The sequence below is a fragment of the Lygodium microphyllum genome, chromosome 30 (genome assembly GCF_053477565.2).
Source record: "Lygodium microphyllum isolate KBCC chromosome 30, Lygodium_microphyllum_v1.1.10, whole genome shotgun sequence".
Lineage (NCBI taxonomy): Eukaryota > Viridiplantae > Streptophyta > Polypodiopsida > Schizaeales > Lygodiaceae > Lygodium > Lygodium microphyllum.
In genome coordinates, this window is record NC_141164.1 from 30,138,129 (window position 1) to 30,162,917 (window position 24,789).

A 24,789-nucleotide genomic window follows, 5' to 3' on the forward strand; every position below is an offset into this window, starting at 1 on the left:
GATAAACTAGAGAGGCCTAGGTAGAGACGCTAAGATAGACACATAAAGGCCTTAATGGGTGTAGTTGGTTTGGTGTCTATATGGAGATAGGTTGAAGGGGATGCATATAGATATTAATAGAAATGGAGAGCCATACTTAGTTGTCTTCGAAGGAAGAGTAGAGATGCTCATAAGCACACAAAGGTATCAAGAGGAAGGAGATAGCTTAGTGCAATAAGGAAGGATAGATAGATAGACATAAATAGATTGCATACAGTGGTTATGAGTCATAGAGAAGAGGTCACAGTAGAGCTATGAGAGAGTAAAAAAATGGGGAGAAATGGCTCAAAGAGAAGGGGTATCCAAGAGTTCTCATATTTGAGAAAATTCAAATTTACCTCCAAAAACATCTCTAGAAAATGGGAAATTTGACCAATAGGTTTTTTTTTAAACCAAAAGCTATGACATAAAAAATCTCCAAAATATATATCAGGCTTATAACGGTACCTCGCAATTACAAAGTCTCTCTACAGTTAAATGATGAGTGTGTTCTTAAGCCATCATAAAAACATAAATAGACTTTAAAGTTACTTGATGACAACAAAAGTTGTGCCACTTGCATCATATAATCAAGTGCTCTCTAAACCTTAAAAGGAACTTTCAATTTTTCATTTTTATTGTTTTCGATTGAAATATCAAATGCAAGTGTTTAGGGGGGAAACCTACATCCTTATGTATAGTTATCGAAAGGGTAAGATAGAACTAAGGGGGGGTGCTAAAAGTATGGTGCTAAAGATAGTGTTAGAGGCACAAATAATGTATGGTTCAAATGTGACAAGTGCTATAGGTACAAAGACTATATCTCATAAGCAAAGAAAGGGAAGAGTGGCCTAGCTAAAAAGCTATAAAGGAATATACTTTGTTCAACTAAAATCAATCAAATCTATTTCATGTCAACATGAATTCCTACTTGTTCTTCTTATTTCCCCCATAGCTCATCTTATCTTCTTTCTCAACCATTTTTTGCAACATAAACATGCCACTATGACTAGCAACGATGATTGCTTCCCAAATCGGCATTCCTCACAAAGATGATCATAGTTTACATATCTAAACCATGGTAGTCCATGTACAATCTATCTAGTTTGCATTTACTTTATCCTTTATAAGTTAACATGTCCAATACTTCCCTCCCATATCTCTACTTCCTTATTTTGTCCATTTCCATGCTCTAGATGCATATTAATTTGTACCATGAGAGTTCCAAGATCCAATGCAACAACTCTACATTTCTTATGGAATCTAGCAATCAACTTGTCTACTTTTCTATTATGGAACTCCTCTATATAACATCCAAACTTGTTAGAGTGAGCTTGAAAGCCTTGTTTAGCTATTTGAGCAATTGATGCAAGGTTTTTAGTGATAATGGGTACATAAATCACATACCCAAGCTTCTTCTCAATTCCATCCTTAGTAAGCAACGGCACACTCCCAATATGCATCACTTTCTGCATAGTCTCACCTCCAATAGCCATATAGTCATTATTCCTCATCTCTATCTTAGTATTCTTGATACTCATTATTCCTTATTTCTTTCTTAGTATCAAACCATTTTACATGATGCATCATATGATTCATAGCACTTGAGTCTAAAAGCAAGCCTTCATCATGTGATGGTTGTGCCATGCTATCACAAGTACATGCTCCATGGTGAATAGGTGTTACATAGAGTATGGTCCACCTTTTTGTACATATACACAATATATATCCACTTGGAAAGTGATGATATTGTGCTCTTCCTCTTCTTTTATCCACAATTTGAGTTATTTGAGTAGTCTTCAACATGGCTTTAGCCAAAAAGTATAGCCCAAATACAAATGTCTAATGCCTCAATAACAAAGGCAAGATAGCCCAAAATACATGCAGATTATTCTCAATTATGAGAGGACAATAGCATAAGCATATGCACTATAAATATATACATAGAATCCAAGTTACTTTCCAAAATTCAACCCAATTTGTGTCCAAATTTTTTTCTCAAAACATATGAAAATGAGACACATGAACTACCCACAAAAAACTATCACAATGCATAGCTCAAGTAGTGCTATGATAGTCAAAACAAGTACATAGATGAGACCAAAATGCATGCCCAAAAGATGCCAAAAAATCCAAATTTTGCCACAAGAAATTTACCCAAACTCTCCCCAATACATGCTATTTTTCTCCAATTTTTTGAAATGTTTTCCCAATCAAAATACGCTTTAAAACATGCATAAAATAGACATTTTAGACCTTGAAAATGTCTAGTTTTCTTCTTGCATTGTTGTAAGCTCAAAGTAACTAAATCAATTCATTGTTATAACCAAGTCAAACCCTACATAGTGTGAAAATAGTTCTCTACAATAGGAACACATCATTTTTGTCCAAGTGGTTTAATTTTAGCTAGCTCGGATGCCTACAATGTAAATCTAGATTATATTTACCCAGTTCTCAACTAGTGTGAAAGTAGCTCCCAGTTCTAGTTACATAATGTGAAAAGGGTTTGAAGTAAGCTAGTTTTAGATTGTCATTATGTGAATAAGGCTTTGATTTGGCTAAGGTTTAAGGACCTTAATAATAAGGTTTAATAAAGGAGAGCTATCTTCAATGAAACAATTGTGACATTTTGCTAGTCTATGTTGAACATGTTAGGTCAATGGTATTTGCAACAAATCGAATGGATTCAAAGCACATTCAAGAATCAAGCAAAATGATTAATAAGCTTAAAAGGCTTACACACATGCCATAAATAACTTCAATTCTAAATCTTCATTCTTTCTCTATCCATTGTATCCATGCAAGTCCCCCTACTTTCAAGTCCCCCTGCTTCAATTCAAAAGCTAGCCCTATGCTCTTTCAAACTAGCTAACCTTTACTTAAGCATCCCCCATGCTTGCATACTTCAGTGCATCAAATAATATATTAATGAACCATCTAGTAAGTAACTAATTTGACATTGAATACCCTTCACTGGATGTCCAAAAACTTCCAATTTGAGCTATGGCAACCCCTAAATTGAGTGTTAATGATTGGTTCAATTTAAGAATCTACTTTACTTAAATTGGAGAGCTTAGTTCTCTATTTTTACCTCTTTAAAATCGTGGCAATCTAAATCGATTTAATGGTTGATCTCAACTCGTCGCACTCCACAATCAGCCACCTTCCCACACCGATATCAAATGTATGAATTGAAAGATGTAATGATAGAGATTAGATAGGCAAAATAGAAGGTTCAATAGTCTTCTTCTTCTTCTTTTTTATTCTTCATCGCTTCATTCTTTCTATCTTCTCGTACACACAGTGTGAGAAATAAAGGTGGATAGCATCTCAAGTTGTTTTCCATAAACTAGCTTCACAATGTCTTCTCTTGCTTTATTATTCCACATATATAGTAGTAGACATAGACTAATACGAATCTATCAACACTTTAGAACACCATTTGAATAGCGTTGCACACTTTTCATGGGGGTAGAAAATGGTCATATGGAATTTGTGTAGTTGCAAACGTGTATGGATGAACTAGAGGTGACATAGAAGCAATATGTGTCAACTACCTTGAGGAAAAAGCCTATTCAAGATGGTTTTTCTATTATGGTGATTCCAATTAATGTGATGGATAATCACTTGAGTGGTTTTGATACTATATAATCAAGGTGAAGAGCACCTTAAGTAGGGATTATATGCTAGTGATGGTCAAAGATGAGTAAATCTAATCAAGGTGATGATTCCTTGAGTCAAATTGGTTGGTGTTCACCTTGATCAGGGTGATCCTATTAGACTAATCAATGATAAACAAGGTGAAAATGACCTTTTTTGACCTTGTCTATATGCTTTATGCAAACCAAAGATAGATCACCTTGAGTGGACTAGAAACTAGTCAAGTGGATGATCACCTCGATCAAGGTGATTGAATTCTAGTCACAATAATTGATTATGATCACCTTGAGTGGTTAGAATGCATTCAATGTGATGGAATGCAATGGAGGGGATAGATTCAAGTCAAGGTGATGATCACTCGAGTGGTTTTGTTAGAGAAGGTAATGATCACCTTGATCAAGTTGATCAGAATGATTAGAGGTAATCTAGTCAAGGTGTTGATAATCTTGAGTGGAGGTGATGAAGGTGATGAAATGTGATCAAGGCGATGCCTCATTGAGATGGATACAATTAAGATTATGCTAATTACCTTAAGTTGAGATGGTGTTAGTTAACCTTGAATGAAATATATCTAGCCAAGGTGATGATCACCTTGATTAAGATGAAGGTTAGTCAAGGTGATGGGGCCACCTTGAGTGGAGGTGATGAATTGTATGCAGCCAAGGTTAATACCACCTTGAGTGGAATGGGTTAGTCAAGGTAAAGGCTACCTTGAATGGTTTTACCAAATCGATCAAGATTCCTTGAGTGATTTTATGAAATCAATCAAGATGATGATAATCTTAATCAAGGTAATGAGAATTTCTCAAGATGGTGACTACCTTGAGTGGATTTTTGTCAGTCAAGAACACACTAGTACTTCCAGATGCACACAAGCAACAAGTAATTACACTTGATGCAAATTGAACATGATAAGTAGTCATTTTTCTACCACTTTTGAACTCAAGGAAGCATAATAATTGACACGCAAAAATTCAAGGGTTCTCACAACCCATATGCTTCCGCTTTATGCTTTATAAGCAATGTGTGCCTTGAAATGCTTCAATCCATGAAAGCAACCAATGAAGTGGATGTGTTCATGTTCCCAAACTAAACACAAGATTGAAAATAATACTTGTCGTGGTTTTTTAAATGAAAAAGAGAAGAAAAAAAAAAGTTACACAATACTATTTTACTATTTGTAGCCTTTATTCTTATTAGACTATGGCCATTTGGCAAGACAATGATACAGATCTTAGAAATTATTGAAAAAAACAAGGTGTTTAGGCTAAGAAATTTAGAAAGCCCAAAATGGATGCAAATTATTGTTTTGAGCGTAAAATCAATGGGATTGTGCATAAAACTATAGAAGAGGGCAAACTATAGATCTTTGTACCTCCCTCATCTATGATTGAATTTCAAAGCTTTAAGAGTCTTTTGGGGGTTTTATTTACATGTTTTAGATGGAATAGCAATGTCAAAACCATGTACCACTTTTGGCATTGAAAAGACTATAAAACTTATGTTGTTTTAATTAATGACTACTAGTTGGTTGTTTCCTCTATTTTGGGCTCTATTAACTTCATAATACAGTTTTTGATTTAGAGATGCCTGAAGGCAAGCCTTCTCAACTTGAAACCATTGGGTTCGCATCAAAGAGGCATGTTGATTTCTTTTTAATTCAAGATGGTATCAATGGATCTCCTTGGCAATGGGATAAGGTCCTTCCTTGAGCTAGTAACACAAATGGTCTTATTAAGATAATTGAAGCTTGTTACACAAATGGGTTGGCTTAAGCTAGCCTACATGCTTAAAACATTGATGTTTTGGATAAGTGAAGCTTGTTACACAAATGGGTTGGCTTAAGCTAGCCTACATGCTTAAAACATTGATGTTTTGGATAAGTGAAGCTTGTTACACAAATGGGTTGGCTTAAGCCAGCCTACAAGCTTAAAACATTGATGTTTTCAAAGTTAAAGTCAAAATTGATATTGGATAAGTGAAGCTTGTTACACAAATGGGTTGGCTTGAGCTAGCCTATAAGCTTAAAACATTGATGTTTTCAAAGGCAAAGTCAAAATTGATATTGACGTATGTATAATGATGAGACTAAGTACAAGCATTTAACAAACATAGAACATAGAACCATGTTAGCATTGAAGAGAATTGGCATGGTACTCTCCAAGTATTTATAATTATAGGGGAACTACGAGTACAAATTTACTTGAAGACATGTTCATTTATTGTCACATCTAAATACTATCACATGTCAATGAAAGGGTTTAAAGTTTAGGGTTTGTAGTTATGATCAAATTGTGCAAATAGTGATATATATCATGCAACATCATAGGACATTGACGATACTTCTATCACTACCATTAGAGGGGTGGTGGGACACACACACACACAAAACATAATTCCCTCCTCTCCCAATCCTTTAATCCACATGGAAATTTGGACCTCTTTTATTCAAATATGAAGTATCTATGACAACTACTATGTAACCCCTTATTCTATCATAAAATAAATCCAACTTGATGTGAAGATTGCATTAAGATGGATTCTACTATCATCCCATCTCATCAATATTGTGCAAATTCTTGTAGCCTCATTCCTCTTGAAATAGCTCCCTCCTTTTCCTCTCATTTTTGTTATCTTCCTACCCCCATCTTGCCATAGCTCATCTCCACCCTCCAAATTCAAGCTTAGTTGACCCCCCACCAATCTTCTTCTTCACCCCACCATCCTCCCTTCCACATTCCCTCTCTTGAAGTTTTAGGATTGTGTAGACACATTGAGCAACTTCCCTAATTGAGGCTAGAATCAAGAAAATCCCCACATATTGTTCACTATAATAGATGATTAACATGCACAAGTCATTCAAATCTTGCTATGCTCCTACCTTCATTTAGTACTCTTCACTTGACATAATGTTTACAATATTAATGTTTTTAATGTCTAGCTTAGAGATCCTATGCATGTCCAATGCTTTATTTAATTCTCATCATGGTCTTTACAACATTCGATGCTCACAAAAAAGGTAGTTAACTTCATGAGATGTGGTCATTTGAGCTTTCTTTAACATAGACCATAGTTATGAAGTGTTGTATGATTGCAAAATCAATATAATTTTGCAACTTCATGTAAAGTAACCATATTGGTGACTTTACAAAAATTTCAAAAATGTGAAGATTAGTGAACATACGATTTTCCTAATAAAATGTTAAAATGGCTTAGTAGAGTTAAAGCCATGCACTTTGTGAGGCACATCTACTTTTGAAGATTCAAGTCCACTACACTATGGAGTCTTTGACTAAAGAGAATGACATTGCATTGAGGGCAAGGTTGCATTTGTGATGGTTATATTAGGTCTTGCACCATGTAGCATATAGGTGCACTTGGCTTAAATGTTGACTAACTCCATTGACAATAACATGAAAGAACTTGTTTATAATAAAAAGGTAACCTTTGGGAACTCCAAAAGGTCATTACTACCATAGGTTGTATCAAGGCATGTTGTTTGCACATAATACAAAAATCTTCATTGTTTTTGGAAGAGACTTTTATTACCTAAACTATTATACTTCTCATCATAATATTTCAATTAACAATTATGGCATTCTCAAGTCACATCATTATTATCAAGGTGCCCTAGAGAAGTTACTGAAGCCTTCTTGTCAGAACCTTCTTGTATGCACACATGTATCCAATCTTGGTGTTTGAATGTATTGCAGTGTAGTGGTGAGGTCAATAGATGCCTTCTCTAAAAATAGTATGCTGAAGGTGGAAACTTGAGAAAACCTACATTTGTGTTAAAAAATATGGGTAGCTCTAAACTCTTATGAACATGTGAATTTGCCTCTTTGAAAAACTAATTCAAAACACCTTATTAGTTTTAATTTATGCAAATTGGACACAATGGCTCCTTTATCATGGGGAGACCATTCTTACTTCTAGTTCCAATCATTGATTTAGTTTTGAATTTGAAGACGATTGCATAGTGCCAAACAGCTCTAAGGGATATCAACCATTATGCATTAATAGATTCTACTAGATTTTAGATGAAACACTTTGTGGAAGCTCTCACATTTGATATTTTAAAAGTTGTTGGGGGGTCTGGCTTGATTGAGTATTGCCAAGCCACTCTAAGGGTATTATCCACTATGCATTACTAGATTCCTATAGTTTCTACATGAAAAACTTTGTGGAAGCCTTCACATATCATCTTTTAAAAGTTGTTAGGCCGTGTGCTTGAGTAGTCTATATTTTTTTGGTTGACACACTAGGCTTTTGGTCAAAAAACTAGTCTATCAACTCCAAGGTGACCACCATTCATTGTATGGTCTCAAAGGTGACCCACCCTTCCAACTTTTTGGTATTGCATGTAGAAAAACTTATTGCATTTTAAGTGTGAAATGGTATTACACTAGATGGGTGAGATGGTATTATATTAAATATTTGGGCCTCCCTGATTGCATCACAAACTTGTCGTCAATCTATGTTTGATATCCTTTATGATTGCCTCTGGCATTGGTCCCTTTCATAATGTCTACCTTAAGTGGAGCAACATATGGCTTTTTTTATATCATTTCTTTTCCTAAAGCTACTAGCAAGAATGTGACCCATTATCTTGGGTTCAACACATTCTCTCCCTTCCATTGAAGCTAGTGAGTCTTGATGCCTTAAGAATTGAATGAAAAAGGATGGGGAAAAAAGGAAGAAGTGCTGACTTGAAATTTTCATCCTTTTTCATTCAATTCTTTCTATTAATCATTTGCTTCTATGTATGCTCTCATACCACATTTCAAATAAATATTATCTATTGCTCTCAACATCACCTCCTCAACCCTTTATTTCTGCTCACTAGGATCATAACTGATCTTGGGATCTTCTTTTGATTGTAGAATGAAGGCAAATGAAATTTGGTATTAGGATCACACAAATATATAAAAAAGGATTGCAAATTGCATCAAACAACTTTTAACATCAAGTTTGGATAGTAAGTTTGGTGTTACAAACTCAAGAATTTATTTGCTCTAAGGCATGTCAACCTACATTGCATGGACTAGGTTTCGAGGAATACTTTTTGTTGCAATAAGTATGGCTTATTCTCATCTTATATTGAGAAGGAATTCTAGATGTGAATAGGTATTTTATATGCTCGTAGCAAAGTGTAGCCCAAGGTTTCAACTCGCACACACATAGCTCACCCACACCCAAACCAATTGGGCTATGACCCCATTGGTAGAAGTCGTTATTTTTGAAGAAGGGTTTTTTTACATGTTTAAAAAACTTGCTTATTGTAATTCAAATTGTGTATTTGGAAGAGGTAATTCTTGCTCTCTCTTAGTGAGTATATTAAGTTGCTTGCTATTAGGGACAACTTTTCTTGCCAATAGGTTCTAATCCTAGTGGTTTGAGTATTGTAGGTGCGTGAACTCAAACCCATAGTTTCGCTTCCTTGGTGGCAAAATAATTTTGAGTCCAAGGGCAACTTTTCTTGGAGAGAGAGAGTGTGAGAGAGTGAGAGAGAGGTTTGAATGTGAGAGAAACAATCCTAAGACAGGGAACAATCCTAAGATGCCTTAGTAAAGGCATATCCCACAAATCCAAGACTTGAACCTTTGTGGACTCAAATTTGAAAATTAAAAAATTATTCAACTGACCATCCTTGAGAGAGAGAGAGTGTGTGTGAGTGTGTGTGTGTGCACATGTGCACGCGTGGGCGTGATGCAGAGAGAGAATGTGTGTGTGTGTGTGTAATTTTGAAGATGCACATGTAAATATTAACCATAATAGCAATATATATTCTTCTTTGTATGTAAAGAGAGAGAACCTATGTGGTTTTAAAGTGGTAAGAACAATCCCAAAATGCCTTTAAAAAGCATAGCCTATCCCAAAATACCTCAAAACGTGTGTGTGTGGAGAGAGAGAGAGAGAGAGAGACACACACACACACACATCTCAAGCGGGTTAGATATGGATGGAGTTCCCAACCCCAACCAGGTGGGAACAAATCCAGAGTAGTTTTAACATGGTACAAATCCCACAAATCCAATCCAAGATATAACAATGGAGAGACAAAGCGCATGTTTAGCTCTCTATTTTCTGCCAACCCATCTATTATCTTCCCCGATGCCTCCTCTCCTCGTCCCTTATCTCCTGTGGCTCGTGGGGTGGAACCCATCAAAATCGTCATCACAGCAGATAGATAGATACAGCCAAAGGGCAGCCCTCTCTGGGCTTGTCACGCTCGAGGAAACAAGGCCCACTTGCTTGTGATAATTATTGGAGGGAAGAAGCCTGCATTAAGTAGGATGTATTCTTATGGCTCAGTCTATCCCACAAGCCCTCATTTCAAGGTTTGATTCTGTGTATCTGGATACAGAAGAGTGTTCTTTTCTGCACTTACAGTTATCTGAATTGGCCTCTCATAAAATGCACGAAAACAGAGAGTGTATGTGTGTGTGTGCCTCCTCCTTTCTGCTGTTTTTTTCTTTGTTAGTTAGGGATTGAACTGCATCTGTAAAAATTGTGAATAAGCCCTATTTCATGTCTCTGTTATGCCAGGTTTGAAACTGGGCTCTGGTATGAGAACCGTGTCAGAGGCTCTTTGAAAATAAGCCCAATTTCATGTCTCTGTTGTACCAGCTTTGAAAGAGGGCTCTGCTATGAGAACTCTGCTATGAGACCTGTGTCGCAGTTTCTTTGCAAAACTCGATTGGATTGCATCTCTGAGCAGCAGTTGCAGTAAATCTTTTGTTGTGGGTTGCAGCTGCCTGCTTGCAGACACGACGAGGTATGGTGGGATTGCATCTGAGCAGCATTTGCAGGAAATCTATTGTTATGGGTTGTACCTCTATAGGGACGTTAATGGTTGCACTGGCACATTGGGGTTTTTTTAAATCTTCAAAAGGCTTGCTTCTTGATGACTCTTGCAGCGAAACAGTCTCACAAGAGATATCATCGGTCATGCAGGTACTGATCTGCAAGGGTGAAGAATCCTGCTTTATAAAAGGGCGTCTCTTGCCTGCTATTGTATGGCTCACTGTCAAGGTTCTGAGACTGTTGAAGCCTTTGATGATCAGTCAAGCAGTTACGCATTCCTGGATGCGGGATATTTTTTTATCTGCCCCTCTTACTTTCGGAGGGTGGTCTCTAAGCAGGTTTTGCTGAACTGTATTTGAACTAGACGCCTGCTTATGTGGTGCTTTAGGTTTCCGTGTGTCAGTGGTTGCCTTTGCTGAAAATCTGGTGGCAGGAACTTACTGCATGCTCTGTGTCTGGATATCTGGCATATCAAGGCCATTGGGCTATGTCATCCAATAGTGTCTGTTCCACTGATCAGAAGATCTGCACTCAGTCGTACCCTGTGAAGGACTACTTCTTAGCCCTCTTTGTGATTGTGGTATGCCTTGTCAGCCTACGCATGCTTCTTTATGCTAGCTATTATTCCTGGCTCAGACTTTCCTCACGTGGGCGACATGGACAGCAGCAGCAATCCATTGAAGAAGGGCAACCTTCTCATGTGGCAACTTCATATGACAATCTCACGGGAGCTATGGCATCTGGACTTCATGTTGGAGAAGAACAAAGTGTTTGTGTGATTGTTGCAGGTCAGGATAGACCCACTTTCATTGCGCAGCCAGCTCCTTTGGCCTCATTCAGAAATTCAGATTACCCAGCATTGTTTGAGAAAGGAACAGATGCAATCAAATCATAATGGCACTGCCCAGCTGATAAATTGCTTATTCTTTGCTCTGCATAAGTTTGTAAGTAAGATGCTATTTACCATTTTTCTCATGTAAAAATCATTCAAATATAGCATAGGAAACCAGATTAAATGGCTATTTTTTCATGCTACCCGAAAAAGTCTCTGTAAACCGCCATGTTTTCACCACTTTTTGTCACACTTTGTAAGATATAGAGGTCATACTAAACAAGGTTTTACCTTGATTTGACATGGTAAGGTCTACATTCATGTGCAGTCATGGATTGTATGTGGAAGTTCTGGTATTGAAGGAAACTGTCTGCAGTAGTTAGATTGTAATGGATTTTTCTGTACTGTACCAACATATAGCAAAATGCAGCAAAACTTAGGCATAATATCTTTCAAGTATGATATAGACGTCCATTGTTTTGAGGAGGCTGGTAAACAAATAAAGTTTACTGCTCCAGTCTGTTAGCACATCATATTGGATACTGCATGGTGTATGGTTCTTGTCTGTCTTGCATTTGCCAGCTGATGATGCAGTTTGCCTTCGGCATCTTATGGCTCCATGTCTTAACTATTTCACAGATAGCTGGATGGATAGTTTGCACTGCAAATCCTTGTGGATGGTTCTTGTTTATTGGTTTGTTAACTAGTGACAAGCATCTATTCACTGGATAGATGCAAATAGCTCATGGTTTTGGTTTGCTGACAGATGAATGGGAGCATCTTTGAGGGCTCCAATGTCTTCTTTTACAACCTGCAATAAGGGGCACAGAAGTTGATGACTATTGTCCATAGTATGTTCTCGTGTAAACTTGCCGAAGCATTCCTAAAGAATGGAGTAGGATTGCTTGTAATAATGTTTCCACGTTGTTCTCCATTTGTGTAAGAGATCAATGGTAAGGTCATAAGAAAGTCATGATAGAGGAAGATACCATATGAAAGTCAGAAGTGTGTGGATTTGCAGAATAGATGATAAGTACAATAGAAAATAACAATAGCCTAAGAAGCCACATGGAAGTCTAAAAAATAAGGCACTAGGAAATGCTTAGTTCACCTTATTAGCATAGTTGTGAAAAGAGGGTTGGAAATTCTGTTTATGCTCTTAGTGCGAGATAGCCATGTTCTTGAGGTAACAAACAAGGCAAAGCAAGATTGGAAATTTGAGAAAAGTTATCCATGATGAAGTTATGTGTCATGTTAAAATGCCAAGGTATCTAGGGGTCAAATGTTAGAAGCTAAGGTGTGGAGGGGCAAAATGTGCTGCTATAAGATGCAATCCCTTTGGTGATCTGAATATATTGCTTGGTGGAATGATTAGCCTTGTTGCTTTCGAAGATTCCTATTCGACCTCTACCATGTGAACAAGAAGAATGGATAAGGGGCTAAAGGTGACAACCAACCTAAAAATGAATTTTCATGCTTTGGGCAACAATTCAATAATCAACTAGCTACCATAATGTTTAGATATGCTATGTAATTGTTTAATCCATGTGGCCCAAGCTTAGTGATATCCCAAAGATAGCTAGAAACCCTTAGCATCACTCACACCTAGGCAACAACTTTGATATGGTCAAGAGACTAGTGCCAACCAATTGGTTTATCGTGTGCAAAAATCCAACTTGCTTTTTGAGCAAGTGTCAACCCACTAATGGGGATATTGGCTACCCCAATAGTTGAATAGAAGGTTTCTTTGCTCTAACCAAGAGAGCCCCATTGAAATTGCCTAATCAAGCAATAGCTACTCTCAAATGGACTTGTAGATATTCAATTATACCATTTAATAAAATAATAGGGTGGAACCAATAATAAGCAAAACACTAGCCACTAATTATATAAGCTATTAATCATAATTTGGACTGATCCTTTACAATTTGCTTATCCCTAGTTCTAGCCTTCTTGCTTGACTCTTCTGCCTTTGTTATGGTTGCAAGTTTGCGTCAAGAAAGGGAGTGAGAGAGAGATTGAGTTGGCATGAGTGTGATTCCATGCCTACCTTCTCCTCTACTTCACAATCTTCACATGTGGAACTTGCAATGTGGTTCTCCCCATGATTTCAACACTCGCGCATTACTATTTTGATTCCAATCCTTGTGTCCACAATCTATTGTTTGATTGTGTCTCCAAGGGTAGGATTAAGACTGCATGTGTCTTAGATCTTCTCCCAAATGATATCTACTTATAAAGTGCCTAGTGTTCTGCGCCTTGAGGGCCTTCCAAATGGGGGGACTTTCCTTTAATTGAGCTCCTAAGGATTGAAAAGACCTCAAAGGTCTTCTAGATTGGAATTCCCTTTAATAAAGCTCAAAAGACTTTTAGCTAGCTACTTGTCTTGGATCCACTTCTTCAAAGTTGTGCCTTTGTCTTTCTTGTCCTCTTGGTCTATATAGGTGGGGAAAAGTCGATTCTATGGATTCTAGTATTGTATTTAATATGGTTTGATTTTATAAAAATAATTTAAAAATTTAACAAATTAATTTATATATTTTTATTTTAGTTTTTTTATTGTTGCATGATTGTGATTTATTCTATGTGTGTGCATGTGACATTCGTCACATTGCATTAAGTGAATATGTGAGATTTAATGTTTTGCATTTTTTATGAGCAAATTAGTAGTTGGAATAATGCAGATGCAATGATTTTTATTTTACTAGTGTGGCACCATTAGTGCACACACTATTATTCATTAGTGTGCTTATTACTTTGGTACACAATACTATTTTACTATTTGTAGCCTTTCTTCTTATTAGACTATGGCCATTTGGCAAGACAAATCTTTTATAAGGTTAGAAATATGATATAGATCTTAGAAATTATTGAAAAAAACAAGGTGTTTAGGTTAAGAAATTTAGAAAGCCCAAAATGGATGCAAATTATTGTTTCGAGCGTAAAATCAATGGGATTGTGCATAAAACTATAGAAGAGGGCAAACTATAGATCTTTGTACCTCCCTCATCTATGATTGAAATTCAAAGCTTTAAGAGTCGTTTGGGGGTTTTTTACATGTTTTAGATGGAATAGCAATGTCAAAACCATGTACCACTTTTGGCATTGAAAAGACTATAAAACTTATGTTGTTTTAATTAATGACTACTAGTTGGTTGTTTCCTCTATTTTGGGCTCTATTAACTTCATAATACAGTTTTTGATTTAGAGATGCCTGAAGGCAAGCCTTCTAGACTTGAAATCATTGGGTTCGCATCAAAGAGGCATGTTGATTTGTTTTTAATTCAAGATGGTATCAATGGATCTCCTTGGCAATGGGATAAGGTCCTTCCTTGAGTTAGTAACACAAATGGTCTTATTAAGATAATTGAAGCTTGTTACACAAATGGGTTGGCTTAAGCTAGCCTACAGGCTTAAAACATTGATGTTTTGGATAAGTGAAGCTTGTTACACAAATGGGTTGGCTTAAGCTAGCCTACAAGCTTAAAACATTGATGCTTTCAAAGTTAAAGTCAAAATTGATATTGGATAAGTGAAGCTTGTTACACAAATGGGTTGGCTTGAGCTAGCCTACAAGCTTAAAACATTGATGTTTTCAAAGTCAAAGTCAAAATTGATATTGATGTATGTATAATGATGAGACTAGGTACAAGCATTTAACAAACATAGAACATAGAACCATGTTAGCATTGAAGAGAATTGGCATGATACTCTCCAAGTATTCATAATTATAGGGGAATGTGCCTTTCCCCTTTTAGTTAACGATTTTATACCATACTATACTACACTATTCTTTCTTGTTCTATTTGGTTTTGGGGCAAAAACCATGGCAAATAATAAACTCACCTAGATTTTTTGGTCTCTAAGTTGTCAACATAATGGTTATCAACATATTGGTCTCCATTAAAAAATAAACCTTGTTAACCTACACCGACACTAAACCAACATCAATGTAACATCCAAAGTATGGCTTAATAATTGATGTTTATTGTTACAAATGATTGTATATACATTAGATTAAATATCAAGAATACACGACCATGTTCATCACTAGCTATGAAGTGCTATCCCACGAATACTATAAATGATTTTCTCTTCTTTTTGTTTTGCATAGCACTCAAGGTTATGCTTTTATAATAGAAAAGAGCTCATGGAGGTTTGTAGGAAGATGTCATGAAGAAAGTGCATAAACTTTGTTTCTCAAGCACATAAACCAATCTTGGTCAATCTTTTTGTTAGATTGGTGTTTCTACTTAAACGGCTCACTTTAGCTTATAAGTTTGGAACTATAATTGGTTTACAACTCGGTCACTCTTTTAGTTAAATCAATTATTATGCTCAAAAAGCTCACCTTTAGCTTATAGGTTTTGGATTTCAATTGATGCACAAGAATTTTGTTATATTATTGGCTTTTGTACTCCAAGTAGTTTACTTTAGCTTATAAGTTTGGGATTTCAATTGATGCATGAGAGTTTTGAGCTTTACAATTTCCTTTCAAGATCTAGTGGATTTAGATTTTTTATTGTTGACAAAAAATTAGTGAGATTGACATGTCTTAAACAAGCAATTTGAAGATATTGTCACTAGATTGGATTAGTTCTAACCCTACTTCTTAGGTATTAGGTAGAGACTAGCCATGGCACAATGAGCTCATAGGTTCTTGCCTTAGACTTATTAGGGGGTGTGGATATCAATTAACTTCAAGAGTTTCCTTATTCCTTAGGTCTCATGAGTAAGTCCTTGTATGGTTGAGCTTCATATCACTAGACAGTACTAGGGAAGCACTTGTATACCAAGTTGGACTCCATGACGTAACCTATCATTGTAACTTTTTACATGGATGATGTGATCATGAGTGTAGATTATATATTAATGTACTTGGGGATGTTTGCTAGGGATTGGGTGGTTTCTTCTATGTCGAAGGAATCCTTTGAGAGTGATAGGCCATTGGTATTCTCTCAGAGATAGCCTTGTGTGCAACACAAGGTGTGTTATCACTATTTCTCACCACTGCCTCCGCATCATCCCTTCACAACCATTGGTGGTCCCTTCTCAATTAATAGATCCTGTTTACTTATCATCAATACACACTATAACTCGCTAAAAATTTGAACATTTTTTTGTAATGCGATTGGTTTATTAAGGTGCCAAGAACCCCCATTCAGGTGAGGCAAATTAAGAATGAGTTGTCCCTAGAAATTGAACTTAGCCTAAACACATGTAAACTTTGCTGGTGTAAACCAATTGTCTCTTAGGTTACTATTACCCTCACTCTTCTAAATTGATAATTTAGGGATAAAGTGTAAAGAATGAGTTGTTCCCCTTGAAATTTAGAAGAGTGGGCTCCCCTCAAAAACTAGATGCCAAGCTTTGGGCCAAAGTGAGAAGATCTTTAGAAGATTAAATAATCCTTAGAAACATATCTTGAACATGTAGGTTCAATAGAAGAAAGGGAGCAAGAGAAGGGCTTGCCTTCGTATAGGTTCCAAGAGTAGTGTAGTGTGATGTAATTGATTCAGTATCAATCCAATGGATAATTCATCACTCCCATCTCATATCTCATGGCCATGGAAATGTAGAGCTACAATTATAGTTTGTGGTTTTTCCTCAGTCCACTAGTAGAGTCAAAGTTCATCTCAATATTGACACCTTGACCCACCAAGGTCAAGATAGGCAATAATACAAGACACAAAGGGATATACAAAAGTCTAGTCATACCTCTAGACCTTATATCCAAGCGTGTGATAGTTATTTCACACAAAGTGTAGGACTTTTAGTTTAGCCATACCTCTAGACCTTACATCCAAGCGTGTGATAGTTCTTTCACATAGAGTGTAGGACTTTTAGTCTCCCTTGAGTTGCCTCTTGAGTATCTCAATACTTCACCTCAAAATTCTAAGAATTCAGACATATAGAGCAAGTCACCCAAGCCTCAAAAAACTATGTAAGAGCTCCGCACCCCAAAAACAAGATGTGTCTTGAAGAGCTACTCAAACACTACTAGATCTTGAAAAGGAACATAGCAAGGAACAAGCCATTATTCAATAAGAGGGGAATATTGAAAAGAGCTCAATTGTGTATGATAAGACCTCAACTAAGGGCAAGAATTTACCCTCGATTTAGGCTATAAGCATCCAGAGAGACTTGTAGTTCATTTAAGACTACTACCTCCATCTAGTCAATTTCCCTCTAGCTATATTCTTTATGATGAACAGTCAAAATCATAAGCGTACTTGAACTGTTGCAAAAAATAAGGTGTTGCATTCCTTGATCTCTTGAGGAGACTCTATGATGATGAGGATTGTGTGGATTGCAAAACCATATTTTAGGAGTACATCAAAACTAAAAAGTTTAGTATTGTTGTGACCTCTAGGTAAGTATTGCAACTTTGAAGTGGATCTATCTAATGGATCTCATGTTGTCTTGACTTATTAAGTTAAATTCAAGCAAGTTTTCCTCACTCCATTGACCAGGACTTATGAAGCATCTTACCTTTAGGCACTGCGACTTGAACTTGAGAAAATAGAGAAGAACCTCTTAGGAGACTTGTTGATTCAATAAATAAGGACACTAACTTAAGCGAAACAACAAGGCTAGACCAAGGACTCCACCTAATGTAAGAATAAAAGGGGGACAAAAATCAACAATTGTATGTGGGGAAGCAGAAATATTCTCTTTCAAACCCGAAAGGATTATTTTTCAAGCCTACATTTTTGTTGAGAATGGCAAATGATGCTTGGTCATAGAGGCCAAATGTATGCCCTGAACAGGCTAGGAGATAGACAAAGATGTATGCTCTAGAAACTCTAGGAAGAGATGTCTAAAATCCCATATGCACAGTGTGTACAATGGTACTATCGAAAAAGCTATAAAGGCATGTACTTGACACTCATTTCAATGGTAATGGTACTTTCAGTTTGAGTCACTCAAGATTGTGTTTATGAGCCCAAGCAAATCTATCTTGGAACCTAATTCACTTGAGTTACAATCTCTTCTCTTGATCATTTTCGTGTGTTTGATTTGCGTCCACCATAGCTCATCTAGTTCTAGGTCCATGATTCTCAACATGGTGTCAGAGCCATGGCTGAGCTAAGTAGCTAGTGGTATGATTTCCTCCTGAATGGATCATAGGTCTTGTTACTTCTCAAGTTCCTCTTCGCTCTCTTTCTCTCTCTCTCTCTCTCTCTCTCTCTCTCCCTCTCACAGACAAACATATTCATATTCCTGTGCACCTGCCCTTAATAGGTACTCATACGTTTTTAAAAGAACCCCCCCGATTTCTTCGTGATTCTTGTATTCGAATTTTTACAAGAACCCAGTCACAGAATGTTATCCCCCCTTTATCATCATCTCATCATGAGAGCACAGAAGATTGCCGTTGATTGTTGCTCCACAAGCCAAATGCCTGCCCCTGCTGCTGCCAAGAAGAAGGGGATGCACCCGCCCTGATTATTACCATCCCTCAGACTCATACCAGGCACATTGGACAAACGCAGTAGAAGGCATTGCCAAATAGGGTAGGAAATAGAGTGCATTGTGTAGGAGGAGAAGAGGCGGAAGCAGTAGAGAGCAGATCCAACTTTGCTTTCATGGCACCCTCCTCTCAAGCATAAGAAGATTAGGAGGAGGAAAAAGAAGAATATTAACCTGCAGTAGTAGTGAACAGCTTGTTTTCATGGAGGAGGAGGAGAATTTCTTTTGCAAACACTGCAATGTGGACTTCTCACTATGAGACTATGCAGTGCACCAAATGACAAACACTCATCTAAGAAAACTCAAGAGAGAGTTGCTTGATAAAGAGTTTACAGCTATGTGTCAGGCCTACAACCGTTCCCTACAGAACTTGAAGATGGTTGAAGCCCATGTGCAGGAAGGTAGTCACTTGGAAAAGGTGAATTCCTTTTCATCTGGTAGTTTTTTGAGTAGCAGGAAGTATCTCAAACATATTCACCGCCTCTGCAGCTTGAATTATCCTCATTTTTTTAAAAGTTTAATTTTTCATAAACGCTAAGGTTAAAGCCTTAAAGCCCATTCATACCAGCTCATCCTCTCTCTCCCACACTTATTCAAACCTACACTTCTCCAAAATCCATTGCCATGTCAAACTTTTGAGGGATTGTCTATCCATCAAGCCAAATAAATTTCGCAAATCATGTATCCCCCCAAAATCTATGTCATGTATGTCAAAGAAAGTCTAACAAGAAATGCCATGTACCCAGCAGTAGTAAAAGCATGAAGCAGAAAGAATGTGTCAAGAAGACTGGAGTAAAAAGCACGTACCACACATCGACAAAAGGGATAAAAAGCAGAACAAAAGCCAAGGAGCATGAAGATAAAGAAGTCCAAGAAGGTAAAGAACTTTCCGCTGCTGAGAACAAAGAATTTCCCATAGTGGATCTCCCTTAGTGGATCACGTTTCCCATAATGGATGTAAAAACCCTACCAAGATGTAAAGTTTCAAGCCTTAACTTGACTAGGCTGCCAAAGAGCTAGTCTCCTGGTCCATGTTTACATGCAGGGGGGGCAAAGCTAGCAAGGGTAGAGACATCATTTGAGGGGGGTGTTGACAATAGCAAATGATGCTTGGTCATAGAGGCCAGATGTATGCCCTAACGAGGCTAGGTGATATGACAAAGATGTATGCTTTAGAAGCTCTAGGAAGAGATGCTGAAAATCCCATATGCACAGTGAGTACAATGGTACTATGCAAAAAGCTATAAAGGCGTGTACTTGACACTCATTTCAATGGTAATGGTACTTTCAGTTTGAGTCACTCAAGATTGTGTTTATGAGTCCAAGCTTATCTATCTTGGAACCTAATTCACTTGAGTTACAATCTCTTCTCTTTATCATGTATCATGTATTTGATTTGCGTCCACCATAGCTCATCTAGTTCTAGGTCCTTGATTCTCAACAATTTTAATATGAGAAACCAACATTAAACTATTCAAGAACCTATTCACACACAAAAAATTCCACTCTACAAGATCTTTTAAAGACTTGTTCCTATGCACAATTTATTCTCAACAATGTTGAAACCTTCTAATACATATAAAGTAAATATGGAACCTCCTCTTCCCAATATTACTTTGCAACATCAAATTGGTCTTCTTTAGCATAATTTGAGCAAGGTTACAAAAGCATTTCAAGATAAAGCCACTTCACCTCACAATGCTATTTTTTGTGCCCATGATGCTGAAAAAGAATTCCAAACTATCACCCAACTCTGCTCCCTAGCCAGGAATCTCATCTATCTTGACCCTTTAAGAATAATCACAATATGAAGAAAACTTTTCCTCCTTGCTACCCTAGTTCTTTTTTTCTCAATAGACCTTCTAACTTTTGGTTAAAAAGTGGCAATGAAGAAAGGTATACAAATAAAAATGTGAACAACAAGGTAGAACCTCAAATATTTACACTCGATGGAAAAAGTTTAAGTTTACTTGCCACCAATGTTGAAAACCTAGCCATTTCCAACTAGATTGTCAAATTTGACTTCAATCCAACAATAATCAAACCAGAGCCCAATTGCACAACATTGAGGAAGTACCTAGTTACGGTCCTAAATGGATTATGAACACACTCAAACAAGAGGTATCAACTTAGGGAAAACCCAAGTACTCCTACTTCTTTATATGCCTTAAGATGAAAGATTTTGTGAAAGACTTTGATATTACTATTTTGCATGATGATGGTAGTTCTCATTATTTTATTTCAAAAAATTTGGTTAGGAGGTCACAATTAGAGAGTACTCCTTCATTATACAAGGTTAAGTTTGCATTTCAAGGTATTAGATATAATGGAACATGGAAATTAAGGGACTAACGGTTTCTATGAATATATATAAAGAAAAACGTGATTTCCTATTTGCACCTTTCCAATCATTAGACATCATCCTTGGTATGCCATTTAGACATCAACTTAATCTTGACATTGACTATCATACTAACACTATTACGTTTGAATTCCAAGGCCATACTATCTCTTTGACTAGTAATCTGAGATTGAATTGTTTCCATTGATTAGCCATACACAAGCTAAAAGAACATTTAGAAAGCAACAAAAGGCATGCATGATTTTTGTGATTGAAGTAGAAACCCCTGAATCTTCTGCATTGAGCCCTACATAGAAGAAGTTCCAATTTTCTTACAAGCATTGTTTTTTAAAATGATTATATCCCCGAATTGCCACTCTCTCACAAAGACCTGGATTGCAAGATAGAAAGGAAATATAAAGAAAAGTAACTAAATTTTTAAATAAGGGTTTGATCCATCCTAGCTCTTCTCCATTTGGTGCACATATCCTTTTGGTTGAAAAAAAAAAATATAGGATGTACATTGATTATAGAGCCCTAAACAAACTGACTGTTAAAAATTAATACCCTATTCTAAGAGTACATGATTTACTATGGATATACTTAGGAAAGTTGACATTTTCAATGAGATAAATCTCAAATTAGGATATCATCGTAGGGATCCAATTGATGTATTTATTAAGACTACATTTAGGATACAAAGTAGCCATGAATTTATTGATATGCCTTTCGGTTCAACTAATGCACCAACTACATTTGCACATATGATGAATAAAACTTTCCTTGATTATCAAGGCTTTGTGATTTTTTTCTTTGATTCTTAGGGTTTATTCTTTCAAAATCAAATTCAGTATTTGGGACACATAATTTCTACTAAAGGTATAATTGTAGACCCTAAGAACTAAAACCATTAAAGATTGGCATAACCCTAAGTGTGTGTATGAAGTTAGGTATTTTATTAAATTAGCAAGGTTCTATTAAAAGTTTGCTCAAAATTTTTCATTGATCACTTTGCCCTTAACCATGTTGTTACATAAAAACATTGTTTTTCAATGGGATCTTAGTCAACCAAAAACTTTTAACATCTTGAAATATATTTTGACCCATGCACATGTTCTTCAATTGCCAAGTTTTTTTCAACCTTTCTTTCTTATACTTAGTGATGTTAGTGGTTCAAGCATATGCATAGTTTTGATGCAGAATGATCACTCTATAGCCTATGAAAGTCGCAAACTCAAATCTTTCGAATAATACTACAATACATATGATAAACAATTACTATCTATAGTGCATGCCTTAGATATTTGGAAACACTATCCCATGAGATCCAAAGTCCTTATCAAAACATATCAACAAGCCATCAAACATTTATTAAACCAATTTCTTATCTCTTTGATGTCACTTTAAATGAATTCTTTTACTCAAAACTTCCATCCAATGATTCAATACCAACTTGATCAGGTCAATGTGCACAAGTAGGCTATAGGGACAATCTCATAGTCCAACTCATGAATACAAAGCAAGGAGAATATGAGGTTATTTGTCCAAGGATGATTTGAACAAATAACTAGAACTAAGCAACCTCTAAAGAAGGCATTGTCTAGAGCTTTCATTATCATATTTCAAGATGAGCAAATCTATAAATCCATTCTAATAGCTCTAGCCCAGAATAAACTCAATTAAATGAAGTTTTAAAGGAAAATTTAGATTAAATAGAAATTTTTAGGAATGATCCAAGTTAATGATGTGCATAAGGTAAGAAGTAGGGATCAGCCAAGCATAACATCCATAGCCATCACAAGCCAAGTAGATAAAAGAAGCGAAAGAGAGCTTAACATCTTGGAAGAAATGGTTGTGCTATGACACCAAATTTAGGGATTTTTGAGATTAATGGAGAGATTGAAGCCTAGAAATACCTATAGGCTCAATATCTAATGCATATATGGTGGTGCAACCATTTGCCATCCAAAAGTCTTGAACTTAGGTAAGTAAGGTTTTGTACCGACTATGGAAAATTTAGATGTGACATTGTAGTTTGTTGAACCCCTAAATTTTTATTGTACTTGACATCCCTATATTAGGTAAATAGGCCAATCCCCTATGATAAAGGAGCCCCTTTGGCATTACAAGTTCCATTTGAGCAAATAATCTAGTGCCAACAATTGAAATCAATCCTTTTGGCATACCTAAGTTACTTGGCCCCTTATATAACACATTTTAATGTACCCCCTCTTTGAAACCTTAGAGGTATCCTTGAGTAGTCAATTGAATATTCTTGTTCGACTAGCAATACCATCCAATTCCTCTTTTAGGAAACATTGGACTTAGCTCAACATGGGATTTTTCTATTCTACTTCATAGGGAAACGATTGGAAGGTTACCCTAGCAGTACTCTAATACCTATCTAAGTCAATCTCATAAAAATAAATTAGATATGAGAACATTTTCTCAATAGTTTTAGGCATAGCATTATTTCATTCTTCATAGAGCTACTTCACCCATTGTGAAAATGGATTTTCCAGTGGTGTGATGATAAAGATGCTAAAATTTATCCTCATTACCTAAAGACAATGCCTCCTCCTCCTTAAGGATAGGTATAGCTCCTGGGATAGATTCATAGTGGACTAATTCTTCACTTGTGATGATAAGTGAGAAAACTTGTCTTTCCCCCTCCATTCTATGTGGCTGCTCCTTGAACACCACATCACAACTCACGAGCCATAGAATTGTGGGCCTTTTTCTCATCACTATAGCCCAAGAAGATACATTTGATGATCTTTAGTTTTAACTTGTTCCTCTTATCCTTTGGAACAAGTGCATAGCATTCACAACCAAATTTTTTGAAGTGTGAGATGAATGGTTTCTTACTACTATAGACCTCATGAGGAGTTTTTTTTTTTGAGAGCCTTCATGTAGCTATGGTTGAGAATGTGGTTGCAATATTAATAGCTTTGGCCCAAAACTAACTAGGCAATCCCTTGCCCTTAAAAGCATGGAACTTACCATGTATACAATTGTTCAATTTTGACATTCAACGACAACATTTTGCTGAGGTATATGAGGCATCATCAATTGACCCTTAATCCCTTTTGTCTTGCAAAAGTCTTCAAACTCCTTTGAGTTAAACTCACCATTGCCGTCTATTCTAAATTTCTTTATACTTTTCCATGTTCCATTCTCAACAAGTTTTAGCCATTCTTTAAACTTACCAAAATCTTGAGCCTTATCCATGAAGGAACTATACCCATATCTTCTTGTTATATTCATCTCAATAATCAAAATCAAATAAGAATATCCCCTCACGCTTGTGTAGGCATCTTATCACACAAGTTAGTATGCACCAACTCTAGGGGAACCTTCACTCTATTCTTGCTTTCTTGTGCAAATCCCTTTCTCTCTTTCTTACCCATGATACGACTTTCACATTGCTCCTTCATTTTACTCATTGAATGTAGGTGAGAAATCATATGCATCTCCTTTAATTTTGCAAATCCAATGTGACCAAATCTTTGGTGACAAAATCTATTTTGTATCGAGAATTTTTGCACCTATCTTGGAGAGCCTCACTTCATGTCCAAGATTAGTTATAAGACCAATGGATAACATATTTCTCTTAATCTCTGGAACATACAACAAATTTGAAAGTGTTTTTACTTCA

General features: G+C 36.4%; 1 long non-coding RNA gene across 2 annotated transcripts; it reads left to right on the forward strand.

The window, feature by feature from the left end:
* The first annotated feature begins 9,587 nt into the window (after window positions 1-9,587).
* On the forward strand, window positions 9,588-11,652 carry LOC148009671 (uncharacterized). Of its 2 annotated transcripts, none has more exons than XR_015689687.1 (3): window positions 9,588-10,114; window positions 10,228-10,456; window positions 10,636-11,652. It is a non-coding gene; the product is annotated as an uncharacterized LOC148009671 (long non-coding RNA). The 2 variants fall into 2 exon arrangements; XR_015689686.1 differs by having other exon boundaries at window positions 9,588-10,019.
* Window positions 11,653-24,789: the final 13,137 nt, after the last annotated feature.